This window comes from Lissotriton vulgaris, chromosome 1_1 (genome assembly GCF_964263255.1).
Source record: "Lissotriton vulgaris chromosome 1_1, aLisVul1.2, whole genome shotgun sequence".
Classification (NCBI taxonomy): Eukaryota; Metazoa; Chordata; class Amphibia; order Caudata; family Salamandridae; genus Lissotriton; species Lissotriton vulgaris.
This window is the reverse complement of record NC_141685.1, coordinates 1,079,102,964-1,079,116,954: the sequence shown is the minus strand read 5'-3', so window position 1 is coordinate 1,079,116,954 and position 13,991 is coordinate 1,079,102,964. Positions and strand designations below refer to the sequence as shown.

Genomic DNA, 13,991 nt, shown 5'->3' with positions numbered 1-13,991 from the left:
GAGATCTTGTGCAACTTTGAGATGGCTTGATAGACGGTCGGAGCATTATCAGGAATGAAAATACAGCAGCTCGAATGGATCACCTTACATACCCCACCTCGATCTGCTAAGATCACGTCTAAAACCATACGGTTTTGTAACGTCATAAGTCTATCCGCCTGAAGTTCTGTGGTGATATTACCAAGGGCACTGGCAGTAATATTAGCTGTCGATTCTACCACTCGAGTCAACTGTCTCAGGTTCCTACTATTAACCATAGGTCCCCAAAACGGGAGGAAACCCTTGAAAAAGTCTCCTGCCTCTTGACCGGCAGTATCCTCTTCGCTAATTACGCCTCTCACAACTCTAGTCTTGTGATAATCTGCATCTACAGTGAACGTCGGGGGCAACAAGTTTGCGATAAAACATGAGCCCATGAAGTCAGAGGGCAACCATGCATACGCACGATCATGACAGATAAAGTATGTACCCTTGGCAGCCAGAAACACAGGGGACGAGACCATCGGCAGAATGTAATTTTCAGTGCAAGCACTCTCTCCAAGTCGGGCTTTCGATCTTCGGCCACGACCCATTAGACAAAAATTACCAATGTGGGGTACGACCCATATCGGAGGCGAGCTTTTAAGCTGTTTTTCACTAGTGAACACACTATACTCGCCTCTACTCAGGACCCTATAGGCTTGTACCTCTTCTTCTGGAATAAGCGAGGGATCATAGATATCACTATCTAAGTCCTCTATTGCTATAGACAAAGGTTTTTGATACGAGCTAGGACCAGAGTAGGGGGAACGTGGTTCTCGAATGGGGTGGAAGCCTAGTGCGCTTCGAAACATTGTTTGAAATGCTCGAGCGGACCCTTGGGAACTATACGGTAACACCAGATATGGAATTCCCTTATCCGTGGTATGTGGCATCAACCCACACACCCAGCAATTAGTAGTGTTAACCACTAACTGATGCTGATGAAGGAGCTGAATAAAGGAATTGTTGCGGAATTCTGCACGTCTAGCCTGCTCGTGTTCAGGTAAGATATGAAAAGAATGAGGAGAAGCAGTGGAGGTAAGTTTAGGGTCAGGGGTAGGAGTAGGCATGGCAGAAGGTAAGAAGTAAGACATCGTGTAATACACCCCACCCGCCAATAATGCAGAAACAGTCAAAAACAATACAAATATTTGGAACATAAAACATTTGGTACGACTGAGTTGTTGTAACTTGAACCTTTGCGCCTGAGTTTCTTCCAAGTCCATCAGCTTTGAAAATGCCATTCCCTACAACCGTCCGCAACGTTTCTTGACGCACTTCGTTCTGTGTAGCAGTAGTCAATCCCTAGGAGTTCCCAGGAACCGACGGTCTTTAACCTAGTGTCAAGACCTACTAACCAGAAGGAAGTACACGCGCGGCCCTACGGCCTTTATTTCACAAGTATATATATGCGAAAAATGTCTCTTCAGCTGTGGAAGCAAAAATATGAGGAACGAAACTCAATATATATATACAAAATAATTACAATGATACGAATGTTCAAACTGATCGTGGAAAACGGGATAATGCAGTTGTCAAGGGACAGAATAGGATTTTTTATTAGTCTCTGGTGGTGGATCGCAAAAAATATTGTGTTTTCCCAGGACGTGTCTGTTCGTCAAACAAAGGATCCGTCGAAGGGACAGCGTCCTGTTGATCAGCTGAATGTTCTGGTCTTGAGTCTTTTGATGACAAATGTTCAACAGTGTCTTTTTGCTGCACTGAGGATTCTCCGACAGGTTGTGCGTCACTAAAAGGTACAAACGCCGGCAATCCCTCGGTTTCAGTTGATGCAATGCCTCTCCTCACCCACTAGTCTGCCGACAACGGAATAGGGACCTTTTTGGTGTGGGTGGCGTGCACCCAATTCTTCCGACCCTCAAGACGAACGGCAGTTCTCGTGGCAAGGAGGACCTGGAAGGGTCCAGTGAACCTGGGATCCAAATTGTTCTTGCGCGAAAAGTTGCGCGTCACCACCCAATCTCCGGGCTGGAGCTGGTGGCCTGGACCCTCCGTCTGCGTCGGCAGTGCTTCGTAAACCTGTTGGTGAATTAACCTCAGTTTAGCAGTCAAGTCATGAAGATAATCGATCAACATTGGATACTCAAGATCACAGAACGCACCCGGTCTAGGGACCCCCCAGACATTTGCAGGACGACCGAACACTATTTCATAGGGACTGAGCCCTACTCGGGAGTGTACAGTTGCCCTTGTTGACAGTAATGCTAAGGGTAAAGCGTCAGGCCACGAGAGACCAGTCGTAGCCTGAATCTTTGCTAGTTTTAGTTTTAGGGTGCCATTTATACCCTTCAACCAAACCAGCTGACTGGGGATGATTGGCGCTATGGAATTTCTGATTAATTCCAAGGCCCTTGCACACACTCTTCATCACACTCCCCACAAACTCACTTCCGTTATCTGACCACACAACTCTAGGCATTCCGTACCGAGGAAAGTATTCCTTCAGTAGGATTTTCGCAGTGGACAAAGCAGTATTGTCTTTGAGAGGATAGGCCTCAATCCATCAGGAGAATGCGCAAACCACAACTAAAACGTATTTCAGATTATTGCATCTCTCCATATGGATGAAGTCCAATTGGATCACCTCAAAGGGACATGAAGGGGGAGCAAAACTACCAGGAGGAGTTGGGATTCCCTTACCAGGATTGTACAACATGCATACCATACAGTTCTTAACCAATCGTTCAGCACATTTCGTGATACCATCATTCTTCCACACAGGAGACAACAACTTACAAATACCTTTCACCCTAATGTGTGCTAACCCATGCGCCATTGTCACAACAGCTAGCACATATGCATCCGGTAACATCCATCTCTTATGTTCCGACAAATCAATCCAACAACCATTCGCATCCAACTTTCCCGTACTTTCTTTCCACTTTGTCTTTTCAGTCTCAGTGGCCTCATTCTGAATTGCTTTCACACTCTCGATAGTGTCTTCACACATACTCGACTCTGCAGGCCACCTAACCGAACTCGTCACATACATTCGAGTGCTAAGGTTCCGGGCAGTCTCCTTAGCAGTCTCATCCGCAAACGCATTACCTCGACCAACATCATCCGTCACCTTACGATGTGCACTACATTTAACAATCGCTACCTGCTTAGGCAACGTAAGTGCATCCAAGAGATCATTCACTAGCTGACCATGCTGAATCTTCGTACCATGCGATGTCAGAAAACCTCTCTCTCTCCACAATCGTCCAAAGCTATGCGCAACGCCAAAAGCATATTGGCTGTCGGTAAACACATTCACGCGTTTCCCTTTTGCTAACACACACGCTCTAGTGAGAGCGATCAATTCTGCAGCTTGGGCAGAATTCTGATTCAATCTTGCAGCCTCGACAACAGTATTCAACGTTACAACAGCATACGCAGTAGTCACATCGCCATTCGGCAGTTTAAAACATGAACCATCCACATACAATGTTCCATCTGGATCTTCTAAAGGAGTGTTTTTAAGGTCCACTCGACCTTTTGTTTCTTCCTCTGTTCTCAAATAACAGTCGTGTTCTGTTATTTCATCTGACTCTGAACTAATTGGTAACAAAGTCGCCGGATTCAGGACATTACAACGTTTTATCTGAATGTGGCTTGCCAACAGCGTCAACTCGTACCCAGACAACCTCGCACTCGTCAAGTGCTGAGTTTTCGTACGATTTAAAAGAGTATCGACTGCATGCGGAACCATCACCGTAAGCATATTATCCATGACCAGTCCTGCTGATTGTCGGATGGAGACCGCGGCTGCCGCCGTTGCTCTTAAACAACTCGGCAATGCTCTAGCTACCGGGTCCAAGGTCGAGGAAAAATATGCACATGGACGTTGCTTACCACCAAAAGGTTGCGTTAAAACACTCAACGCACAACCTTCTCTCTCGTGAACATATAATGTAAACGGCTTACTGTAGTCAGGAGTACCTAACACAGGGGCCGAACACAATGAATCACGCAATTCAGAAAAACTTTTCTGACATTCGTCCGTCCATGGTAAAGGAGTTGAAACATCCTTACACGTAAGAGCCACCAATGGTTTCGCTAGCAATGAAAAATTAGGAATCCATTGCCTGCAGTACGACGTGATACCTAAAAAGGCACGCACATCTCTTTGGGTTGTCGGCACAGCCATTCGTGCAATCGCTGCAATTCTCTCTGGGGTCAACCGCCTTCCCTCCTTTGACAATAAGTGACCTAGGTAGGTTACTTCTTGACAACAATATTGGAGTTTAGAAGGTGACACCTTGTGATTTAACTTGCAGAGATGTTGCAGTAGCGATACCGTAGCAATTTTGCAAATGTCCTGAGTATCTGCAGCTACCAATAAGTCGTCGACGTATTGGATTGAAGCCGCACCAGCCGGCAATGAAAACGCATCCAGTTGACCCTTCAAGGCTTGACTGTAAATCGATGGACTTTCACAGTAGCCCTGAGGAGCGCGTTTAAACCGGAAACTGCGTCCACCAAGAGAGAAACCGAAGAGGTCTCTGCTCTCCTCTGCAATCGGGATGCTGAAGAACTCATTCTTCAAATCAATCACCGAAAACCACGATGCAGAAGCTGGAATCAGAGTCAGTAGCGCCGTGATGTCAGGCACAACGGGGAACTGAGGAATCACAATTTTATTCACCTCCCGTAAATCGATAACAAAACGATAAACAGGTGGTTTTGAAGGATCAGTACGTTTTAAAATAGGCAGTACAGGGCTGTTGCACACGTTTCCCCGAGTCTCTTCAATAACGTCTTTCTCGATCAGATCATAGATGATCGCTAACAGTGCTCGTTCACCATCAAGAGAGATACGATACTGGGGAATACGTGGCAGCCGCACATTAGATTTCAACTGAACAACATAAGGGGAGATGTCAAGCAGGCCCACATCATTGGGACCTGTTGCCCACAAAGACGCAGGAAGAGAACTCAATTCCGGTGGAAGCTTATCGAGAGACAAGTACATAGGAGAGACAACCCTCTCTCCTAGAGTAAGCTTTACACCCGCAGGAGAACAATACAGAGTTGCATACAAACGTTTAAGCAAATCCAGGCCCAAAAGATTTTCACCACAGCCAGTAGTCAAAATCAACGGAGCTTCTAGCTCACGAGGCCCAATTGTAAGGGGCAAAGGGCGTGAAACTGGATTGCTAACGGGGGCGCCAGAGAATCCAACGGAAACATTTGTTAAGCCAGACAAAGGTGCGCCAGGGAGTTTCGAATGCTTTATGGAACTTTTCGCTGCACCAGTGTCCAACAGAAAAGGCTCAACGACGCCCGATGTAGCAACTGCGACGTAAGGCCCTCTCTGATCAACCGGAACTGATACCACTCCCTCTCCTTGTCTATGGCTGTCCTAGTAATTACTGTCGTCAGTTCCCTGATCGACGTAGTAATCGTCTACATTGTACTGCGCAGATCGTCCTTGCGACGATCCACGTCGATCGAAACAATTATCGGAATTTGATGAGTTATCTGATCGGTCATTTTGAACACCACGACCTCTACCGCGTGATGTCTGTTGAGAACCACCACGACCTCCTCTAGATGAATTACCACTATTACGATCGTTCAGAACAGGGCAATTGAATTTGATATGCCCCTCCTGTCTACAATAGGCACATTGATTGTACCCTAACGACGATCTTTGGGAAGAGGAGTCATTACGAGGTTGTGATCGGTTCGAGTGCGACTGTGATCTATTCTGTTGGGGAGCATTCTGATTCGAACGTGGAGGATAGGCTTGCTGCAACAACACTTTAGTTTTAAGCTCTTTCGTCTTTTTATCAGCGCGGTCGTTCTCTTCTTTCTCTCTATTCTCATAATATTGTGCCGTGGCCAATATTTGAGCTGAAGTAGAAACGGCCCATGCGCTTTCTGAATTCTTCAATTTATTGCTCAAATCGGGCAATAAGTTAGAAACAAATTTGTCTACGAATAACCGCTGACCACCCTCAGTACCCATATCCTGCCCACTATGATCGATGAATGCCTCCTCAAACCTCGTAAAGAAGTCGGAGACACTCTCGTCCTTCTTCTGTTTACAAGCTGACAATTTGTCCCAATTTACCCTCATAGCTGGCATAAGAGTTTTCATTAACGTTATTATTCTTTGAGGAAGATCAGCAATCAGCTGGTCGGGTTTAGCACCACCAGTTTGTAACCCATCCGCCGCTACAATGGCAGCCCAATCACCACCTAATTCATTAGGATGATTTTCCTGACGAATCTTAGCCCACACCGGTTGCGGTACGACATTGCCGAACAACATATCAATATCGGCAAGATTCATTATCGTAGCATCTACGAGCTGCGATAATTCTTTATAATACCCTGCAGGATTTTTGCGAGGGTCAGGCAAAGATTGCTTCACCTGTAACACTTCTGATCTTTTCCATGGGAGATGTATCCATACTCTCTGAAAGAACGGCAAAATCGGGGGTTGAGCTGCAGCATTACCTGGCATCCAGACTGGCGGAACTTCTCGCATGGGAAACTGACCAGACTCATCTGGCTGTCTTTCGACATCCTCAACAAACAAGGCTTGCGGTATAGGAGTGGGACGAAAAGATAGCAACCGTTCAACAGCACGTCGAACATTGGTATCCACTATCAGTCCAGTCGAGAACTGAAGCTGTAGGTCAGACAAAGCGGTCAGCACCTCGTCAGGTGCATCAGCCGATATCTGATCGCGAAGAACCTTACACATTTCTTCGAACACGAATCTTTGGGTTGGTATATTGAATTGACAAAACGTATCGAGCACGATACGTGGTGGATTTCTAAGGGGATGCGTCATCCAACCCATCGCCATATTATATAGCGAAGCGCGTTCTCTGTTACCAGGAAGCTGACTACGTCTCTGAGGACCATCTGAACCAGCGGACCCAAGAACAGGTCCGAGAGAATGAAAGAAGCTAGCCGCAAGAGGAGAAGTATGACTACGAGTAGAGGGAGAAGTATAGGACACAGGACTAACAAGTGAAGGGGTAGAGACAGAAACAACAGCAGGAGTTAACAGAGCAGGAGCAGTAGCGGGAGCAGGAGTATGTGGAAGTGGAGGAGCAGTAGGGATAGCAACAGGCAAAGGAGCAGGAACAGTCGGAAGAACGGGTGCAGGTTGAGGAACAGGCAGAGGAAGAATAGGTGGAAGAATAGGTACAGGGGGAACCACAGGAGTTGCGGCACCCTGTACGTACGGAGGTGGCGACTTCATAAGATAAGACATTAAAGGATCCTCAACTGCTTCTTCCTTCTTTTCCGACTCCGTAGGCAAAGCAGGATAGCATTTATCTATAGTCATACGCTGTAACCTATCAAACACTTCCTTTTCCTTAACCTCCTTATCACGCTGAAACTGCTCTGCTTTCTTTACAATGGTAGCAACACCATCTCTCTGATTTCGTTTATTCTGTCTGATTTCTTTCTGTCGGGCTTCTTTACGCCACAACCGAAAGGCATCAAACATGGCCGGCCTTGACTTTTTCTCGAACAATTTAGCCTCTAGGTTATCTAAGATCGAGGTCTCAAAACTACCGTGAGGTGGCCAACTAAGGACACCATCCTTCTTTGTATAACGAATCCAATAATCATTAAAGGTAATCGGGCCTAGCCCATGTTTACTGTACAGTTCATAAGTCGGAGTTCCAACCGGAGGTATCGGACACGAGTCCCCCAGTCGGGAATCCACACCACAAGGTCTGAAACAACTAAACAAAGTACTGCGGCCAGGCATCTTGCACACTAGCCGAGTTTCACAAACTTCAAGGGTTACGGGATTTACCAAGTCCCAGCAAAGAGCTAATACCCTCGGTTTTTGGCGGCTGCAGTCGTCAAACAACACAACAAAGTACGCTAGCAAAGTGTCACCGACAAAAACACTCACACAGCGTCAACAACAAAAACACTCGCTAAAGTGTCAACAACTAAGAACTCTGGGAGCAACCCACAAATACTTAACTCAAAGATCGATGGCGTCACCAGGAAGGCCCGTCAATCGTCTCGCTCTACCAAGGTCTACGCCAGGCGCCAAAACAGGTCTACAGTCAGGGCAGCAGTCCGTCGCAGCCGTCAGGAGGCGGGAATCTTCGCGGGAAAAGTCTTCGGGCCACTTATTTCGACAACAGGATCGATGAAGCGGAGTGCACCTTCCCTCGGAGATTTCACACGAAGTTCCTCACGATCGTCGGGCTTGGACCTGTACCACTGATGCAGCCCCACGTTGGGCGCCAACTGAAGGACTGGGTTCTTTAAGACCCAGCGGTGCCAGGGGACAACACCTGAAACCTTCGTGGGTTACCTGCTCCGGCGTACGAATGACAGAGACACGGGACACTTCCTTCGGCGTCAAAGATTCAAGGTTTATTTACTGCAGGGAACACAGAAGTCACGACAAGTACAACACGTGTAACTTGGGGAGACTGCTTCAAATTGGTTCTGTGGATCGCTCCTTTTATACATGATTTTCCCATAGGGTTGCATAGCACACAAAAGTTTATGACCCGGTTCCCACAATTATCCCCCAGAGGGGTCGCTTTGGTCACTTTGAAACATACAAGGTCCGGAACATAAGTGCGGAAACATTTGGCGGTTCCCAACTGTAAAAACCCATCTTCCCACCATTAGTACATTCCAATCAGCAGTAAAACAGATCGAAATAGGAACAAGGACAGGTCTAGAGGAAGATGGAAACAGTGGGGAGATCGAAAAAGGGTGTAAAAGGGGAGGTATCGGGAAACACGAGATACAGGCATCAAAGGAACGTGCCTAATGAGATGCACGGCTGAGACAATACACCGGCACGGCAAGATGAGCCTCGAGCGGGGCCATCTGCCTTACAGTATCATCCCCCTCGTCATAAAGACACTTACAAAGGACATGTGTCTTCCGCAAATATCTTGGGAGTCCCAGGGTCGCGAAGCGGACAACGTCCGTTCGCTGGCTACTTGAGGGCAAGAGACAAAATGGATGTCGTATCTAAGATGGAACCCGTGGGTACAGATGAAAAACCCACATAACAAACGAACGGTTTAAGTTAGCACAGCGAAACTGCGCACACTTGCTAAACTCGTCATTTGCGGTTCATAGATACCAGACTCGACCATATTCGTGCGAGTCGAAAACACCACTTACAATTGTCACGGAACCTCACCTCACCGGAAGAACCCAGAAAGTCCGCCTCCCACCATTCAAGTCAGAGGCCACTGAAGTCATCTGCGGCGTACCACAAGGATCTTCACTCAGCCCCACCCTTTTCAACATATACATGAGCCCCCTCGCGGCCATCGCCCGCCAACACAACCTCAACATCATCTCCTACGCGGATGACACTCAACTGATCCTATCACTCACCAATGACCCTAGCACCGCCAAAACTAACCTACACGAAGGAATGAAAGAAGTAGCCGAATGGATGAAACACAGCCGTCTGAAACTGAACTCTGATAAAACAGAAGTCCTCATCCTAGGTACCTCCCCCTCCGCATGGGACGATTCTTGGTGGCCAAAAGCCCTTGGAAAAGCACCCATCCCGACAGACCACGCACGGAACCTGGGCGTCATTCTGGATTCCTCACTTTCAATGAACAGACAAGTCAACGCCGTCTCCTCATCCTGCTTCAACATTCTTCCTAGGTACCTCCCCCTCCGCATGGGACGATTCTTGGTGGCCAGAAGCCCTTGGAAAAGCACCCATCCCGACAGACCACGCACGGAACCTGGGCGTCATTCTGGATTCCTCACTTTCAATGAACAGACAAGTCAACGCCGTCTCCTCATCCTGCTTCAACATTCTTCGCATGCTCAAAAAAACATTTTGTTGGATCCCCACCGAAACTAGGAAAACGGTCACCCACGCTCTGGTCACGAGCCGACTGGACTATGGAAACACCCTCTACGCCGGGACTACCGCTAAACTCCAGAAAAAACTCCAACGAATCCAAAACGCCTCAGCCAGGCTCATATTAGACATCCCGCGTAAAGAACATATCTCTGGTCACCTGAAAAACCTCCACTGGCTTCCCATCAATAAGAGGATCACTTTCCGGCTCCTAACCCACGCACACAAAGCACTCTACGAAATCGGACCAGAATGCCTCAACACACGACTGTCCTTCTACACCCCCTCCCGCCAGCTTCGATCTTCCAACCAAGCCCATGCCACTGTACCTCGCATCAACAAGACCACCATGGGAGGTAGATCCTTCTCCTACCTGGCAGCTAAAACCTGGAACTCACTTCCCACTTACCTTCGCCTTACCCAGAACCACCTAGCATTCAGAAAGCAACTTAAAACGTGGATATTTGACAAGTAATTCCCCACCCCTCCTTAAGCGCCTTGAGACCCTCTGGGTATGTAGTGCGCTATATAAATCCTTTGACTTGACTTGACTTGACTACACAAAAAGCCAGCTTCCTATAATTACCCATTGAGAGATGTTCCCTTCTGAATTGCCTTCCCTTTCTTTGCCGCAGCAAATCCAACAAAAGTTGATTGACCATCCAGAATTCTTCAGTACAATCAACATCGAACGATAATGCTCTTTTTGGATCCAAATGGTGGAGTCTCTTTTCTTTAGTAGGATGAGGAGTGGGAAAACGATAGGCCAGGTGATGTTCTGCTCAACATGTTAAGGTGTGGGTACCTTTGGCAAAAAGGAAGCTCAGGTTCTAAGAACCAGCTTGTCTGGGAAGAATGAAGTGTATGGAGGTTTAACTGAAAGCACCTGCAATTCGCTCCTGGTAGATGTTATCACCACAAGGAAGACAGTTTTGAGAGTTAAGCTCAAAAGGGGAACACATGAGGAAGGTGAGAATAAATTGAAATCCCACTGGGGCATAATGAAGGAGGTAGGAGGAATCATATGCTGTAAACCTTTAAGGAATCAAGTCACAACAGGTGACCTAAACAGGGAAGGTTGGTCCGGCAACTGCAGAAAGCTAGAAGTAGCAGAAAGCTATCCCTTAACTGTGCCCAAAGCGAAGCCTTGCCATGAAAAGTATAAGCAAACAAGAGCACTTCAGACAAGGGTGCAGACAGAGGATAAACAGACTTAAATGCACACCAAATCACAAATTTGTCCCATCTGCAGGCTTAAATTGTTTTAATGGAGGGACACCTGGCTGCCAGAATAACATCACACACCTAAGAAGGAAGATCAAACACCCTCATCTGTCTTCACTATATCGCCAAGCACGAAGGTGAAGACTTTGCAGGTTTGGGTGCAGGACCCTGCCCTGCTGTTGTGACAGGAGATCCTCCTGAAGAGGCAGCTTGATCAGAGGACAGATGCTCATGCTCAGGAGTTTGGGATGCCATACGTTCCATGCCCAATCCAAAGCCACAAGAATGACTTGGGCCCTGTTGTTCTTGATTTTCGTAAACTCTGGGAAGGAGTGGTATCGGCAGAACGTTGATAGAAGTCCTGAGCTCCACTCGAGATTAAATATGAGAGCTGCCTTGGAATTTCCAGTGCACAGAAGTGCTGACATTGCGTGTTCTCGGCAGCGGCAAACAGATTTAACCAAGGGTCTCCCCAATCTCTGAAGAAACGTTGCTCCATCGCTAGATGGAGATGCCATTCATGAGCCGCAAGGCATCTTTGGCTCAGTTCATCTACTCTGCGGTTCAGAGAGCCCGCCTGGTGTTGAACCACCAGAACTATGCTCTGTTGTTTCAATCACATCCAGAGACGCAGGGCCTTTTGGCAGGATGTACGACCACACCCCACTCTGCTTGTTGCTTTACTACATCGCAATGGTGTTGTCCATGAACACCTTGACTAGCTTTCCCTTAATGGAAGGGAGAAAAGCTTTCAATGCCAGTCATATCACTTTCAGCTCCCACAGGTTGATGTGGAGTTGAGATTCCCCTGGAGTCCCCTGGTTTCCGCCAAATGGCTGTCCCAACCTGGGAGTGATGCGTCTGTCATCACTATGAGCTCTGGATGAAGAGCGAGAAGTCTGCCGCTGACCCAATCGCAGCCTGTGAGACACCACTGCAGGTGTCTTGCAGTTTCCTCCGAGATCTGAACCAGGTTGGAGATATTTTCGTAATGTTGTGCCCATTGGGTCTTCAAGCTGCACTACAGAGCCTGCATATGCCAACCGGTAAGTTATAACATTAGGTTGCAGGAGGCAATGAGGCCCAACAGCCTCAGAGCAAGTCTCACTGAAATACAGGATGGAGGTTGAAACATCGGTATTACTGCCTGAAAATCCTGGACTTACTCTTCCAGAGGCTAAGCCCAACATGGTACTATATGCAGAAAGGCTCAGATGAAAGGAAGCGTCTGAGAGGAAGCCAGATGCGACTTCAACACATTCATAGTGAATCTCAGTGAATGCAGGAGGTTCGCTGTAATCTGGAGGTGGGAAGCGACTGCCTGTAGCCAGCCAGCATTCAAAAGCCAGTCATCAAGGTAGGGAAAGACGGATAACCTTAACTTCCGCGCATGTGCTGCAACCATCATCATCACCTTGGTGAACACACAAGGAGTGCTGGTAAGGGTAACGGGAAGCGCAGGGAACTGATTATGTTTCTGGTCTACCATGTACCACAAGTAACGCCAGCGGGAATGCAGGTTGGGGATGTAGAAATATGCGTCTTGCAAGTCCAGCACTTCTATCCAGTCTCCAAGGGGAAGGAAAATAAGAACCGAGCTAGGGTGAGCATCTTGAATTTTTCCTTTTTTCAGGAAGAAATTGAGAGGGTGCAGGTCTAGGATAGGACGGGGGACTCTATCGTTCTTTAGCACCAGAACGTGGTCGAAAGAGCAACCACAACCTATTCCTGATGCTGGCACCCTTTCAACGGGTCCTTTGGGCAGGAGGTCCAATACTTCCTGTTACACGTGAGTACTGTGATCTTCCGCCAGCCTTTTGCGGGGATGGTGGAGTGGCGGTGGAGTCTGATGAAAAGGGAGGGTATAATCACATTGGAAAATCACAAGTACTTATTTGCTTGAAGTGATCTACCGCCACTGGGGCAGATGGTGCTGGATTCTGCCACTAACTTGGTGGCCAAGCTGGATCAAGGACATATTAAAGATCTTTGACTGAGCGACTGCTGGGCAGAGTGGGTGGACCTCTGGCTTTGGTTCCTATGAGGCTTGAGGAAGCCACAACCGTGCTCACGAAAGGGCTGTGTCAGCTGACTGTGGTGGCTAGGGGGAAATGGATGCAGCTAGTATCCCCTACCATAGCCACAGGAAGGGTGAAAGAAGGAATTCAGCTGTCAAGGGGGCCCCAGTGAACCCCAGTGACCTAGCAATGGCCTTACTGTGCTTGAATCTTTCCATGGTCGAATCCGCCCTATTGTCAAAGAGGCGAGACCCATCAAACATCATGCCCATAAGGGATGCCAATATCGACATAGGAAGCCTGGACACCCCCGAAAAGCCAGTATTTCTCAATGAGGCGTGATGTTGGAGCACCACCATGGAAGCAATGGTTTCGCCTAGTGAGTCGGTTGTATCCAACCCTCATCTGATTGTGAACTTCACTGCATGTCTCCCGTCACAATAGCTTGGGAATGTATGGCCAAGGTCTCATCCAGAACCATAGGCAACACTTGCGCAAACGTATCCCACACAGTATGGGAATAACGGCAGAAGAGAAAATTCTCGTGCCAAAGGTATCAAGCCTCTTGGATTCCCTATCCGGTGGTGTGGTAGGAAATACACCAGGGATTTATCCAAGAGGCCTGGACCACCTGGCTGTTAGGGTTGAGGTGCTAGGAGAGGAAGACTGGGCCCCCAGGAGTGGGTTGATGGTGGCGAGCAATGATTCTGTGACCTCAGCTGCCCTCTCCAGACCACTATCGCAAAAAAAGCCCCTTCCTCTGTAGCCACTGTGGAAAGAGAAAGGTGGTCAGTTTCTGGTGAGGTTTCCAGACCACTGGCATCAGCCAAGTCCTCGTACCAGTTGTCATCAGCCATGCTAATGGGTCAGAGTAGCCA

The 13,991-nt window shown here is 47.8% G+C and overlaps 1 protein-coding gene across 1 annotated transcript in view; it reads left to right on the top strand.

The window, feature by feature from the left end:
- DMC1 (DNA meiotic recombinase 1) overlaps window positions 1–13,991 on the top strand; it is a 1,170,937-nt gene that overhangs the window by 520,580 nt on the left and 636,366 nt on the right. The window lies entirely within an intron of this gene.